A 15053-nucleotide genomic window follows, 5' to 3' on the forward strand; every position below is an offset into this window, starting at 1 on the left:
TTGAACAAACGACCTAAAGGCGGAAAACAATGGATCGTATTGAATCGAATACTTTATCACCCTCGGATCACTAAAACCTATGGGAAAACCTAGATTTCGGTGTACTAGGGTTTGGTATTCGGTTGGGGGTGTGGAGGAACGACTCTGGAACTGATAGAATGCGATTAGGGTTGTGGGAGTGCGTAACATGAATCTGTAACCCGTAACACGTATTTATACTGATTCCAGTGTCCTTCGGTCGAAGGTCTATGACCTTTGGCCGAAGGTCGTCGTCCCTCGACCGAGGGTCTCTTCCCTCGGTCGATGGTCAGAACTGTCCAACCAACAGTTCGAACATCGTATTGTCTTGGTTCATAATATATGTCAAACAAAGTATAACCAATAAAGTAAACAGTAAAGTCCAAATGTTAATGTCCATTACAATCATTAAAGAACTAGGGATTATGCACCAACAGTAAGTAAAATCGTTTAAAATTGGGTTGTTATGAATACATTGAGAGATTCACGTGATTTTTATTCCAAGAGACAGACATGCTCATGAAAACCTGCTACACTTGATTCCTTTTCATCCCCAAAAAGAAAATATATAATTAATCTTTTTTGTCATAAAATAATATCCATGCATATCATTCTATATTCACTCATCAATTCCTTTCAACCCTAAAGGCATACTATTCCTTACTATTTCTTCATTTTTTTTAATTTTATTAATTCCATACTTAATAATTGAACCGATTTTATATTAATATTGTAAATTTATTTAATTTAATATCATGAGACACGAGATTAAGGTCTATTTTGCCATTCTATAGAGAAAAACAGTAAATTAGAAATTTTTTTGCATTTTAACTATTCTAGAGGGCGGGTAATATTATACGTGCTAACAGCCTAACATGATCATCCTAAATCGTTCATGACTCTTTCTCAAATCATATAAAAAAAAAGTGTTAACCTCTGACAAATCGATAATACAGTGATTGATAAATTGATCTTTGATAATACAATCTCAACGCTCATTAAGATTTACAATAATGAATATTTACAGAGCATACTAGTCTTTGTAGAGAAAGTTAAATTAAACTATACTAATCTGGAAAGTATAACTCCTAAAGCACAATATTTAATCTTAAAATACTTTCTAAATCTGCCGATATTTAATTGTATGACCTGTAAGGTATCATAGTCATTACTAGTTAGTAGTTAATGATATGTTAACAACCTCGTAAGGATATCATGTAAATAAACATAAAACCTAATTAACGTGTTAGTGGGTATTGTTTTGTGATATATAATGTGACCAATAACATATATCAAGTCCAAATAGGCCTTTAATATTGTGATTCTTTGACATCATTATATTAATCATAGAAGGGCACTTTTAATTAATTCATAGGCTTTCTTCATTTCCTCATGGGAACAATATGAGCTTTCTTCATACTCCAAGCATTTAAACTTGAGATACTTAAACTTTGAGTACCATTATTGAATGCATAAAGTTGTGCATGTTCTTCAATAGCCAATGCTGGATAAACTCTGGCTGTAATACAAGCCAAACCTTCCCCACCAAAACTTTCAACAATCGAATGATCTATCTGCGAATCAAACAAGAATCCCGCTTTAGCACACATAAAATTAATGACGATAACATATAAAGAAGTACAAGTCTTTTAAATGTGGTAGTAAAAATTACTACCAAGGTTCTTAACGAAATCTTTGAATTACGAGGATCAAGCGCAAAAAACGCCCCATAAATCGGCTTTTCAACTTCTGATCTCAATGACGACCTGTAATTGAAGAACAAATTGTCTATGAAAACGTAACAACAGAGTTTGTGTTATGTTTTATATGTAGCAGGTAAAGTGATTAAAATAAATTAATCAAGGAAACAAGTTTAAAGCTACTAAATTGTTTTATAGTATATCTAACCTGCTCTGGTCAGCACACATGAGCACGTTGAAATTGTTAGTACTCCGAAAAACACGAAAAAAGACTGCAGTGCGTTCAATTACGTCGTCTGAAGCCAAAACAAGCAGCCCAAAAGGCCCAAAACTGCCCCTTACAGAAGCATTCTTTTGTGCACATAGAATTTGGGGATCAATCACTTCATTCAACATTTCTACCTCGTTAAGATTCGGCAAATTAAACGTGACTTCTACATCAGCCTACAATTAGATTTTACTATGTCAGTCAAATAAACTACTCTGCAACTCCAAAGTTTGAAAATCTGTAAATGCATGATAAAAGTGCCATAAAATTGATGAATATGATCTAGTTAGTGTCCCTTTTTTAAGCATTCTGTTTTTAATTTGAAGGCGAATTATGTTCTCTTGAGATCTTTATTCTGAAAGATATACAATTTTGATACAATTAAGGACCTTATATAGTTACCTGTGAAGCTGTGATGCCTGAAATTTCGAGCATTGATCCACCTTTCAAATCTTTATTCTCAAAATGCACTTTTTTTGTACGCAGTTTTTCAAGTTCCTTAACGGGCCATTGGACCAACTGATCTCCATTTTCACTTAGCCAGATGCTCCTAGGCATTGACTGAAAGCTCATTGTTAATTACATACTTATCTTTGAAAAAATATCTGACATTTAAACCGGTAAATTTTACACTCTAATGGGTTAAGCTATACAACTTAAATAAAGAATTTGCTAATGACAGCCAGGGATGTCATTAACGTGCATAAAATAGTTGTACATGGCGGTTAAACATTGACTTTATAGTGACGCTTATTGAATTGTACAATCATTTTTTACACGTTATCGACAGTCCTAGTGGTTGTCGTTAGCAAAATACTATAAATAAACGGGGAGGGGGGAAAATATACCTGAAGTCCAGACCAGCCTTTCATGAGATCATCAGATTCACTATCACCTTCATTGATCCATGACCACAATATTCTTCTCTTCTTTTCACCATCATAAAATGATTTTGAGGCGTAAAACCTCCCATAATCATACCGTAACAACCCTTTACTATCCATAAAGTCAATATCAGCTTTATAAGTATCAGATTTCGGGTCATAATCACCCAAAATGTAGTAATCATGGCTATTAAAGCTTGCCTTAAGCACATGCCTAACATTTTTACCTTCAACCGATGTATCAAGCCCGTTTTTCCCATTAACACTAACAGGATAAAAATCCGGACACTCCCACATTGTTGTTTTGTTAGAAAAATGTAACGGGTTTGAAGCCCGAATCCAATGAATAAAATCTTTACTTTTGTATAAAATAGCTGTTCCGTGATGATTAATCTCAGTTCCAATCACAACCCTCCATTCGCCATCCAAACCAATCCAAGCCGTTGATGGATCTCTATATGATAACGGGTCGATACCCTTAGGAGGAGTTAATATAGGATTATGTGACGATTTTACCCATTCGTTTAGTAACGGGTCAGAAATGTTTTTTGGGTATGCCAAGTTTTGGAGTTGGTGTTTGTTGGTGTCACTGCCTGTGTAGAGAATTGCGGGCCCACCATTTGGAAGAATCGTAATGGAACCCGAAAAGCAGCCATTGATATCGTAAGGCTCATTTGGGATTAGAGCAAGATCAAGATTTACCCAATTGATAAGATCATATGATATTGAATGACCCCATGAAATGTTACCCCATAGTGCACCATATGGATTGTATTGATAGAAAAAATGGTAAACTCCCTTGTAATACATTGGCCCTGCATTATAGGTACAAAAAAACAATTGCACCAACAATTTATGTCAACTTAGCATTCAAGAAAGTGAAAATTGCATGTAAAAGAATGTACTTTAATTGAAATTTTACTATTTTTGTGATCGTAATTCCAAAATTAACGTTACAAGTCCGTGTTATAATGTACTATTGTACTGTTTGATTATGTAAATAAGAGACCTGAACACAACATGGGCCTTTAAACGTTTGATTATGAAATTATGGCTCAAAAAATAGGAATGGGCTAAAGATACATGTCTTTTACGTGCAATTTGGAGTTTAAGAAACAAAGTTGAAGTATATATATGATTGTGCTTTACCATTAGGATCTGCAAAGTTCATGAGCAACCCATTGAGCATGCAGAGCAATCAATCAAATATAATGCAATAAAAAACACAAACATTAATCAACAACATGACATAAACAAGTACTTATTACAAAAACAAAGCTGTAACCAAGTAAAAGGTTGTACCGTTCATCCAGTTTTTTGAAGGCTGGAAATGATACGCTGTGCGATATGGCTGCGAAAATTTTGATCGATGTTCATGCTTTTTGAATCCCGCAACCTCGACTTCATTAAAAGTAAGCAAATAAAACAAAGAAAGTAAGAAAACGCTTGCAATTTTCAGAGACATAGCTTAATGTTAAAGCCCATGAACTGCAAATTGTGCAGTTTTGGTCAAGTGCATGTGGTGGGATATATATGTTTACATGAGCATCTTTTGGATTTGAATGTAATGTTAAATTGTCATTATTATTATTATTATTATATGGTCACTGTCATTTGTTGGTTGATGAATAATTACATTATTGGTGTATGTGATAATATTGTATAATTAGAATCAGAATAGTCTTTGAAAGAGTAGTAATATGACCAAAGACTTCATTGAAGAAAGTGAAGAAACTTGTGAGTCATTGTGGTCACCCTAAACAAATGGGAAAATAACCACACTCCGTTAATGTCGATATCAATTTTAACTAGAGGACAAGGGCCTTTTAAGTCCAAAAAATAGTTTTTTTTTTTTTTTTTTGGCGAAAAAAAGAGACTTGTATTAAATTGAAACGATCTTCATCAAAACGATGACGATACAAAGTACATTACAATGACGGAGTAAAAACTCGGTCCATACCATAAACTTACAAATTGAGAGAAAAACTAAAAACATAATAAAGACGGGTTGTGATTCCAAACATAACATTTAGACCCATTGCAAAGTTTTAGATTTGTAGCCCAAAGAAAAATCTTGAGCTTTATGTTCCGAACCAAAACCGAACGACACATGAACTTCCGATTGAATATAAAATCATTTCTTGCCAACCAAATTGTCCATAACATTGCGGGACCAATTAACTTCCAAAACTTTGACGCTTTAATACCCATACCATAGAACCAATCGACCGAGAACTCCTCAATTGAACCGGGCATTACCCAAGAAAAGTTCCACCATCTAAATAAATCCGACCAAACTTTGAACGTCCACTTGCAATGTAACAAAAGATGATTGACCGTCTCAACATACTCCAAACACCAAATATACAAATTTGATTGCGAAGAGGTAACAATATGTCTTTTAATAAGAACATCATACACCAGAATACTATTACGAATGGCAAGCCAATGAAATAACATAACTTTGGATGGAATGTTGTTCCTCCAAACAACTTTAGGCCATGAAGGAGTAGCAACAACATTAGATTGAACAAGAAAGCGTACTGCATTGGACACCGAATAGCCACCATCCGGAGAGTGAGACCAAACCAAAGAATCCTCCATATTAATATCCAACTGTACGTGAGCAAGCAAAAGAGCCATTTCATGCAACTTGATTGAATTAAACAAAGACAGTGGGCGAGTAAAACCCAATGCCCACTCACAAAAACTTAAGTTAGCACCACTGGATACACGGAAAACTTGAGCCACTGTAACAAGTTGAATGCAACAATAATTGAACAGTGAGGGAAAAGCCTCTTTTAAGACAATATCATTTAGCCAAACATCGTGCCAAAATAAAATATTAGCACCGTTACCTATCTTCCATTTCCAACCGTTAACAATACCTTGAGACGAAGAATCATGTTTTAAGGAAACCAAATCCCTCCATATGGGCGAAAGATGAGAAGAATGTATGGAAGAAACATTATTCATAAGATTCCTCCCAAAAGAAGAACCAAACGAGGAAGACACAATAGACTTCCAAAGGCAAGGCTTGTTAGAATACAACCTAGCCCACCATTTAGCAAGCATTGCTAAGTTTTTAAGCCGAAGAGGGGTAACACCCAAACTACCCAACTCTTTAGGAAGACACGCATCATCTCACTTAACTAAACACGTTTTCTTTTTGAGGCAATCGCCCCCCCCCCCCCCCAAAGAAAATTTCTCCGATACCGTTCTAATTGCTTGATAACCGCCACCGGTGCTTTGTACATGACCATATAATGAAGAGGTAAATTAGAGATAACCGCATTAACCATAATCAACTAACCCCCAAAAGAAAGGCATCTACCTTTCCACCCGGCAAGCTTCTTTTTGAACTTTTTTACAATAAGTTCTCACATGGAAATACGGTTAGAATTGAGCCCTATCGGAATACCAAGATATTCCATTGAAAAGAAAATGACTTTACAATAAAAAATGGCCGAATAGTTAATCATGACATCTTTAGAAACATGAATGCCATATAGAGTAGTTTTAATGGCATTCATTTGAAGCCCGGATAATTGAAAGAACACTCCCATTATAAACTTGATACAATTAAGCTCACGACATTTCGGTTGATCAAAAATTATCGTGTCGTCCACAAATTGAGAATGATTGATTTTCAAATTGTTACCAAACGTGCATCCTTCCAAAAATCCATTGGCTAAATCCCTCGAAAGAAGCTTACTCAAAATTCCGGCAACAATAATGAACAAAAAAGGAGACAACGGATCGCCTTGACGAAGATCACGATGCATTAGTCCTTCACGAGATGGAGAACCGTTTAAAAGAATCGAGAAATAAACGTTTAAAATGCAAGTAGCAATCCATGAAATAAATTTTTCCCCAAAACCCATTTTGTGCAAAACTGTAAGTAAAAAATCATGAGACACACAATCATAGGCCTTTGAAAAATCGATCTTGATCAAAATAATTGGTTTCTTTTTAATCTTAGCCATGTGTACAACTTCATTCACAACCATAACACCATCCGTTAATAATCTTGAAGGAACAAACCCATTTTGATTCTCACTAATAATTGACGGGATTGCAGCTTTTAGTCTGTTAGCAATAGTCTTAGCAATTAACTTATAAGGAGCGTTGATCAAACTAATGGGGCGCATTTGATCAATGCTTCTTGCGGAATTTGACTTTGGAATCAAAACAATAAAAGACGAGTTAAAACCTTTGGGGAACGAAGGAGAAGCATGAAATTGAGAAAACATCTCCATAACATTATCTTCCAAAAAGTGCCACCCTTTCTTAAAAAATTGAATCGAGAACCCATAGGGGCCGGGGTTTTATTTCCATCACACCCTTTAATAACTGAAACTACCTCAGACGCCAAAAATTGGGCCTCCATCACTGAACAAACAGTAGCAGAAACTTGGGCCAGGCCAAGAGAAGCCCAGTCCAAATCAATACATTCAGTTCTCGATTTAACGGGAGCAAATAAATTCTCAAAGAATGAAACTGCATGCTCTTTGACTAACACAGGATCATCCACCCAAATTCAATTAATTTGCATACCCGCTACATAAGAAGATTGGTGACGGATACGAGATACAAAGTGAAAGAATCTCGAATTTTTATCACCGAGTTTTAACCAAGTAGAACGAGACTGCAATCTCCTTTTCGATTCAATTGAATTAGAGACTTGTTTTTTACACAATTTCAAGGCTGTCAAACTAACAATATCTTCTTGAGAAAGATCTCGACTCTGAAAGCACTTCTTTAACCTTTTGATTTCAGCCTCGACTTTATTAAAATTCACCATAACAGGATCCTGATTAGCAACATTCCAGACTTTCAAGTCTGCTTTAAGCAGCCTCAATTTCTTATATACCACAAACGCAACCCACCCAAAAACACGATAATCATTCCACCTTTTTTCACAGAACGTGAGAAAACCTTGTTTAGCACACCAAGTGTTATTAAAACGGAATGGCCTTGAACCCCAATATAGCATATTTTTGGCCCAAATAATGGGCTTATGGTCAGAACGATCCGATTGATCGGATTGGAGTATTGCGTCGGGCCACAAATTCACCCACTTACTATTGATAAAAACTCTATCAATACGGGAGAATTTACCTGACGTGCCTTCCCATGTGAACTCATCATTTGAAAGACTTTGATCAACAATGTTATCTTGAAAAATAAAACAATTAAAAGAAACAATACTATTAAGGTCGATGACTTCTCTTAACCTTTCTTCCGGACAACAAACCGAATTGAAATCACCCATGAAACATAACGGTCCCGACCAATTATTAGCAATGCTAATTAATTGTGACCAATCCACCTTCTTTTTTTGTTCATTATGAGGAACATAAACGTTAACGATGAGAACAACTTGGTTATTAGGAATATACCTCATAATGGAAGCAATCCAATGTTTACGCGACCAAGCTTGAATTAACGAAAAGAAATCTAATCTACAAATCGAAAGAAGACCTCCCGAGCTTCCACTAGCTTCCACTTGAATTGAATCGAAAGCGTAGTGTTTCCAAATCTCATTTAAAGTAGGTTGTGCAACTACCTTTACCATAGTTTCTTGAATAGCTAAATATTGAATATGAAAATGGTTGACCAACTTACCCGCCAAACAAACTCTTGATTTGTTACCAAGGCCCCGGGTATTCCACGAGGCGATCCTTATTGTTTCAATTTGTTATTTGGAGTATCATCATCGGCCATGTTTTGCATTATGACTCCAAAATTGACCAACTCTTCTTTAAAAGAAAGTTTATTTACCTCCAAACTTGTTTCGATTAACCTTGTCAGCTTTCATCGAGGTACCCTCACCAACAACATGATTGATTTCACTTTCAATGTCGAAAGCATTAGCAATACTTGAGATTTGATCAACCCATTTATTTGCTATGTTTTTACCTATGTCTCTATTTTCGCAACCCTTAGGCAAAGAAACAGCAAAATCGACAGGAGGGATTGGCAAACAACTTGCCTTAATTTTATCACAAGAATCTTTACACCCCAAATTTAGACATTGATCTTTTAAGTGAGGACTTGTAGGTTTTAGTTTGGAAGCAAAAGATTCAAAAACAGGTGGAATAAACTCCTTTACAGGAGAAGATGAAAGAACCGAATTTTTTAGAGAGAAAATAAGGGTAGGATAGTCATTCAAGTCAAGCTTAAAAGGGCCAGTTTTCAAGGGAGAATTAGGTAGTGAAAGGGACTTATCACCTTTTTCCACCTTAGCATTGCCTTGACGCATGCTTTGAGCTTTGAATAGGGACATTTTGATCACTTTTTCTTCCATCCTGAAATCCCCAAATAACTCCCTTTGTTCTTTAACTGCTTTAGTGATTTTTTCCATGGAGTTGTGAATCACCTCAGGAGGTATTGCCGATTTAGGTTAGTTTGACTTTAGAGGAGTTTTAAAATTTGAATCCAAACCAGCAGTGTCAATTTCCCCCTCTTCCATATGACCACCATTGACTAACCATTTTAAATCCGGCACCTAAGACTGAGGTAGTTCATCTGAATTATGACCATTAGGCAAATCAATCCCTTCTTGTAACATCAAATTGTACTCCTCAAGAATAACATCATTAACCATCTCCATAAGGTCTTCTTCAATAACTTCTTCAACCCACACATTACCAATGGAAACATTATTCAAAAAGGCCTGCACATACTGATTTATGGGGCCCAGTTCTTCAGTCTCAACAAGAGCTTGCATTACATCGGAACGTTGAAGATTATGAGATAAAGTATCAACGTGTAAAACCCTCTCAAACACACTAGCAGCAACAATCGTGCAATTAGAAGAATAACAATTATAGGAAATACCCTTTATTGCAAGTTTAACAATTCTAGAAAACTTGTTTTTGTAATTTTTCATTGGAATAACCTAAGTGAATTCTAAAACATCGGCCGAAGGCCCCTTTGTCATGCTCTTATAACTTTCTTCATCCTTACATGTAACAATATAACCATAAGAACCCCACGTAGAAATCGAACGAATGGCTATTGACCTTTTCTTTAACCAATTAAACAATTTTAAGGCTTTGATAGGAACCTTATCTACTACTAGAGCCGTCAAATGAAGTAGATCTGTGACCTCCTGATTGGTTGACAAATAAATTACCGGAGTAGGTATTGAGGGTTGCTTAAACTTTATTGACTATTGGACTACTTAAGGTGCTGGGTGAAAGTAAACCTATGATGGTTTATTGGCAACAAATGAAGGAGCTAGTTTTGTATTCAGTTCTTTTTTTAGCATAATTGATGTTATGCGAGGTGTATACGAAATAGTTATATATTTATTATGAAAAACTATTAAATACGATACAATTTTATACAAGTTATTTATTTATTTATAGAGTGGATATACCTAAACCTTGCTACAACACTTATAGGCAGTGTACCTAATCGTACAATAGTGTAGTTTTTAGTAAGTCCGGTTCGTCCATTTGGAACTAGCCAAGTTTAACGCTATATTTTTAAAACTAAATTTGTATATATATATATATATATATATATATATATATATATATATATATATATATATATATATATATATATATATATATATATATATATATATATATATATATATATATATATATATATATAAGTAATATTATTATTATAAAAGGGGTTTTTTACCGTTTAATGACCGGTTTGTCGATTTTATGTCTTAAGTCGCAGTTAAAACCTAATGTAAAATATTAAAAATAAATATAACTTAAATTAAAGTGTAAAGTAAATGACAATAATTAAAGTGCGATAAATTAAAGTGCGATAAATAAAATGATGATAAATAAAATTGCGATAATTAAAAGACGACCGTTGATGATTTTGCCTTTCATCTCTTACAAGGTGAAATTCCTACCCTGCTTCCAAGAAACCCCTTCAATTAAACCAAATCAGCAAAAGTGAAAGTTTATGAATTCTTGATTTGTGAATTTTGATAGACCCCCAAGAAATAGATTCAATTTCTGAAGATAAGCATGGAGCGTAGGTTGATTTTGGTTTGGAACATGTTGAGAATATTGTTGTTTATTTTTTATTTGAATCGAGTTGGGGAAAGTAGGTTTGAAATTTGGATGAAAGTGATGTACGGATTGCAAGAGTTTTCCCATTGAGTTTTTTTAGAGATGTATATCATTTGTCCAAAAAATAGTTATAAGGGTTTAATCTGTGCCCTTCAAGGGTTTATCATTCCACTATTTATAATGTGTACAAGGAATTAGAATTACAATCAAATACATACATATGGAAAGTATCTAGAGTTTTTTTAAAATAGCTTTCTCTCCAAGTTTGCTTGGTGCACAATCATTGTTAATACCCCCCTCAAGCGAAGTGGTGGAGGTCCAACACGTAGCTTGGAACGAAATGATTAAAATAACGGTCGAGGAAGACTTTTGGTGAAGATGTCAGTGAGCTGTAAATTTGTAGGAACAAACTTAGTATATTACTTCCCAGACGAAATAAGCTCACGAATAAAATGATAATTGTAACGACCCGGAAATTTCCGACCAAATTTAAACCTTAAACTCTATATGTTTCCGACACGATAAGCAAAAACCTTGATGTTGAGTCTAGAAAGTCTGAAATCTAAATCTGGAAGATTAGTTACCCTTTTGACCAAGCCTGACGATTCACGAATGATTATGTGTATATGTGTTATATGATTATTTATAGTTAACGATAACAAAAGTATTAGATACGTAATAGGTTTTGAAATAAGATTATTATATTGGCAAGAGTAAAAGATAATATGTTTAATAAATATCTGAAACCATTTTTGTCAAATTATTTAAGAATCATTTTAATAAGATTAAACGTTTTAACGTTATTTTAAAAGTCATAACTTTTCTAGAAACCTTTTGTTAAACGATAAATGTAACGGTCCGTGATTTTTATAAAAATAAATATTTAATTAAAACGTGTTTGTTAAATATATATTTATGTATTTTACAAAATGATTAAATATAGTCTTTAACTAAATATAAAACGTTTTGTATTTAAAAACACTTAGTTAAACAACGAACACATTTTTTTTTTTTCGCTATAATATAATTTGATTATAAAATATTTTTATGGATTTTCAATAATATAAAAATAAAAATAAAGATAATATAAAGATTTTTAATGACACCAAAAGACTACAACATTTCATCACATGATTGTAAGTTAAAACATTGTAAATCACTAAACCTGCGCACTTGCACGAGAAAAATCATAACTAATTCATTCGGACTCGAAAAAGGGTGATCTTGGTGTCCAAACGACCGTAACTCAAAAATCTACAACTTTCGTGACTATACCTTACACGAATCGTGTACCCATCTACACGAAACGTGTAATGTTTTGCCGACATAAAGTGGGTAGGTGACGAAAATTTCTTTAAAAGGCCTTCTAGGTACCAGTTTTTTTTCATTTCATCGCACAACACACACATATACATTTATATTACTCCGTAGTATTACTTATAATTATTATTATTATTAATTTTAAAAATTAATTAATCTTATTATTATTAATAATAAGATTAAGATCAAGATTAATAATGTTGATTTTACGATTAGGAGTGCTATTAATGTTAAAAATACCCAAAATATTATGACGGGGCTCTGCCCAAGTGTTCCAAAACTGGTTTCATGAATGGGATAGAATTAAGGAGATTATGGGTTATAGCTATGGAGGTTATGGGTAATGATCAGGGGTTTTGCTCGTGAAACAAACTAGTGTTTGTCAACTTCGTTGTGTCTAAATACTATCCTGCAATATTGAATCTCAATATTGATACGTGAGCACTCTAAACTTGACTTTTATTTACTTTTAGTGTATCCCTGACTAGTGCTCGAGAAATTAGGATCGTGCATGTTATTTTATTTATTTTTGACAAAATATGTTTTAGGATAGAATCTGAGTAAGATACTCATGCGGTTAAGATAAGCTATATGATATATATGTTTTTGGAAAGATGGCGAAAAACTATAAACTTTTCATTTAGATGTCGAATGGATTCGACGGATGAATTTGATGATATAGTCAATTGAATTTTGTGTAAATTATTAAAAATGAATATTTTTACTACGACCTCATTAAAATCATTGTTAAAAAAAAATATTGATTGTTATAATTATTATTATCAAAATATTATTATCATGATTTTTATCAACAATTAAAAAATATATATTTTTTTTATCAAAAACTATTAAAATATTATTTTTAAAACTATCAAAATATTATTTTGATCATTAAATTATTATTTTGATCATTATTATTAAAACTATCAATTTATTATTTTTAACATTAAAATTTTGATGTAAATATTATAAAACATCATTTTATATATATATAAAGTATTAGTAATGAATTATAGCATTAATTACTTTAATAAGTTTTATAAAAATATTTTAAACAACAATATTTAATTATATTTAATCGTGTATAAATTCTTTGAAAATATTATTATAAAGTATTAACTTATCATTTTAGTATATATTTTTATGTAAAGTTTTATTTATTAATAAGTGAATTATATTATAATTTACTCTAATAAATTTTGTAAAAATATTTAAGAATATAAAATGACAATATTTAACTAAAAATAATTATGTATAAATTTTGGAAATCTTTTTGAGTCAAATGAATTTCTGTTAACTTTTACATATTAGTCTCGAGCATTAGGATTGTGGTACACTATAAATTAACTTCACTTGTTAAATAGATATTAACCGATATAAAAATATATAATTAGGTTCGTGAATCGAAGGCCAACCTTATAAGTTATCAATGGTGTTATATGTATTTTTACTACAAAATACATTAGGTGAGTATATAGTCCCTTTTGAACTTTAAATATTTTGGGCTGAGAATACATGCGCTGTTTTTATAAATGTTTTACGTTATGGACACAAGTAACTGAAAAATATATTCTACGTTGAGTTGTACCACTGGCATACTTCCCTGTAGCTTGGTAACTAATATTTACAGCGGTATTGTAAACGCGAATCCTGTTGATAGATCTATCGGGCCTGACAACCCCAACCGGACTGGACGACCAGTATTCAACGGTTGCACAGTACTTCGTTTTGTGACTACACTTGGTACAGTGTAGTAAGATTTCATATTAAAGGGAATATGCGACGTGATTAATTGTTAAGTATGGTTACCAAGTGCTCAACCACTTAGAATATTTTTATTAAATGATTATATACGAAATCTTGTGGTCCATTGTTATAACGCTGCTAGCATCAAACCTATATATCTCACCAACTTTATGTTGACGTTTTAAAGCATGTTATTCTCAGGTACGAATTAAGACTTCCGCTGTGCTTTAGCTCGTATTAAGGATACTAGATGGGACCAAATTAAGCTATGATACAAGAACGTTGCATTCGAGTCATTGAAGATTATTAAAGACTATCATTAAGTAAAAGACAGATTAGGTCATTTGGATATTGTGAAATGATAGACGATCATATCAATTTTTGATGTAAAGATAGATTGCCTTTTAAGAATAAATGCAATGTTTGTAAAATGTATCATATAGAGGTCAAGTACCTCGCTATGTTATCAACTATTATAATTCGTTTATAATCAATATGGACGTTTTCCGGATAGATTAGTTCGGGTTATTAGAGTTAGTATCAGAGCGTTGGTCTTAGCGAACCAGGCATTGCATTAGTGTGTCTAACTGGTAGTTGTTAGGATACATTAGTGAGTCTGGACTTTGACCGTGTCTACCTGTCAAAAGTTTTGCTTATCATTCCTAGTCGGAAATCATCTGCTTATCATCCTTAGGAAATTGCCTGCTTATCATTCATAAGTCTAGACACGTCTTATTGCATTTAGTGCATCGATAGTGTATAGACGAAATTCATATCTTAGCGCATCTTAGACTTGCCTGATATATGCCGTAAATTCCTCTGTAGCCTACGAAATCTTTAGAATTATATATAGATATTCTATATAGTTAGAATATCATCCGACATCCGAAAATCATTTCACAACAAAGATCCTTCTCATTCATCAAATTGCCCTCTTGGCAATGAACCTGAAAGCACTTACCGACGAACCTGTTCGAGCAATCATTCTCTCTCTCATTTTTAGAGTATCTCGTCACGATTATATACTTTTCCATATCTCGAATCTTATTCATCCGCTCGCTTCAAC

General features: G+C 33.2%; 1 pseudogene; it reads right to left on the bottom strand.

Moving 5' to 3' along the window:
- Nucleotides 1–1382: 1382 nt before the first annotated feature.
- LOC139888191 (beta-fructofuranosidase, insoluble isoenzyme CWINV3-like) lies at nt 1383–4695 on the bottom strand (annotated as a pseudogene).
- Between the last annotated feature and the right edge of the window lie 10358 nt (nt 4696–15053).

This window comes from Rutidosis leptorrhynchoides, chromosome 2, assembly GCF_046630445.1.
Source record: "Rutidosis leptorrhynchoides isolate AG116_Rl617_1_P2 chromosome 2, CSIRO_AGI_Rlap_v1, whole genome shotgun sequence".
NCBI classification, from domain to species: domain Eukaryota; kingdom Viridiplantae; phylum Streptophyta; class Magnoliopsida; order Asterales; family Asteraceae; genus Rutidosis; species Rutidosis leptorrhynchoides.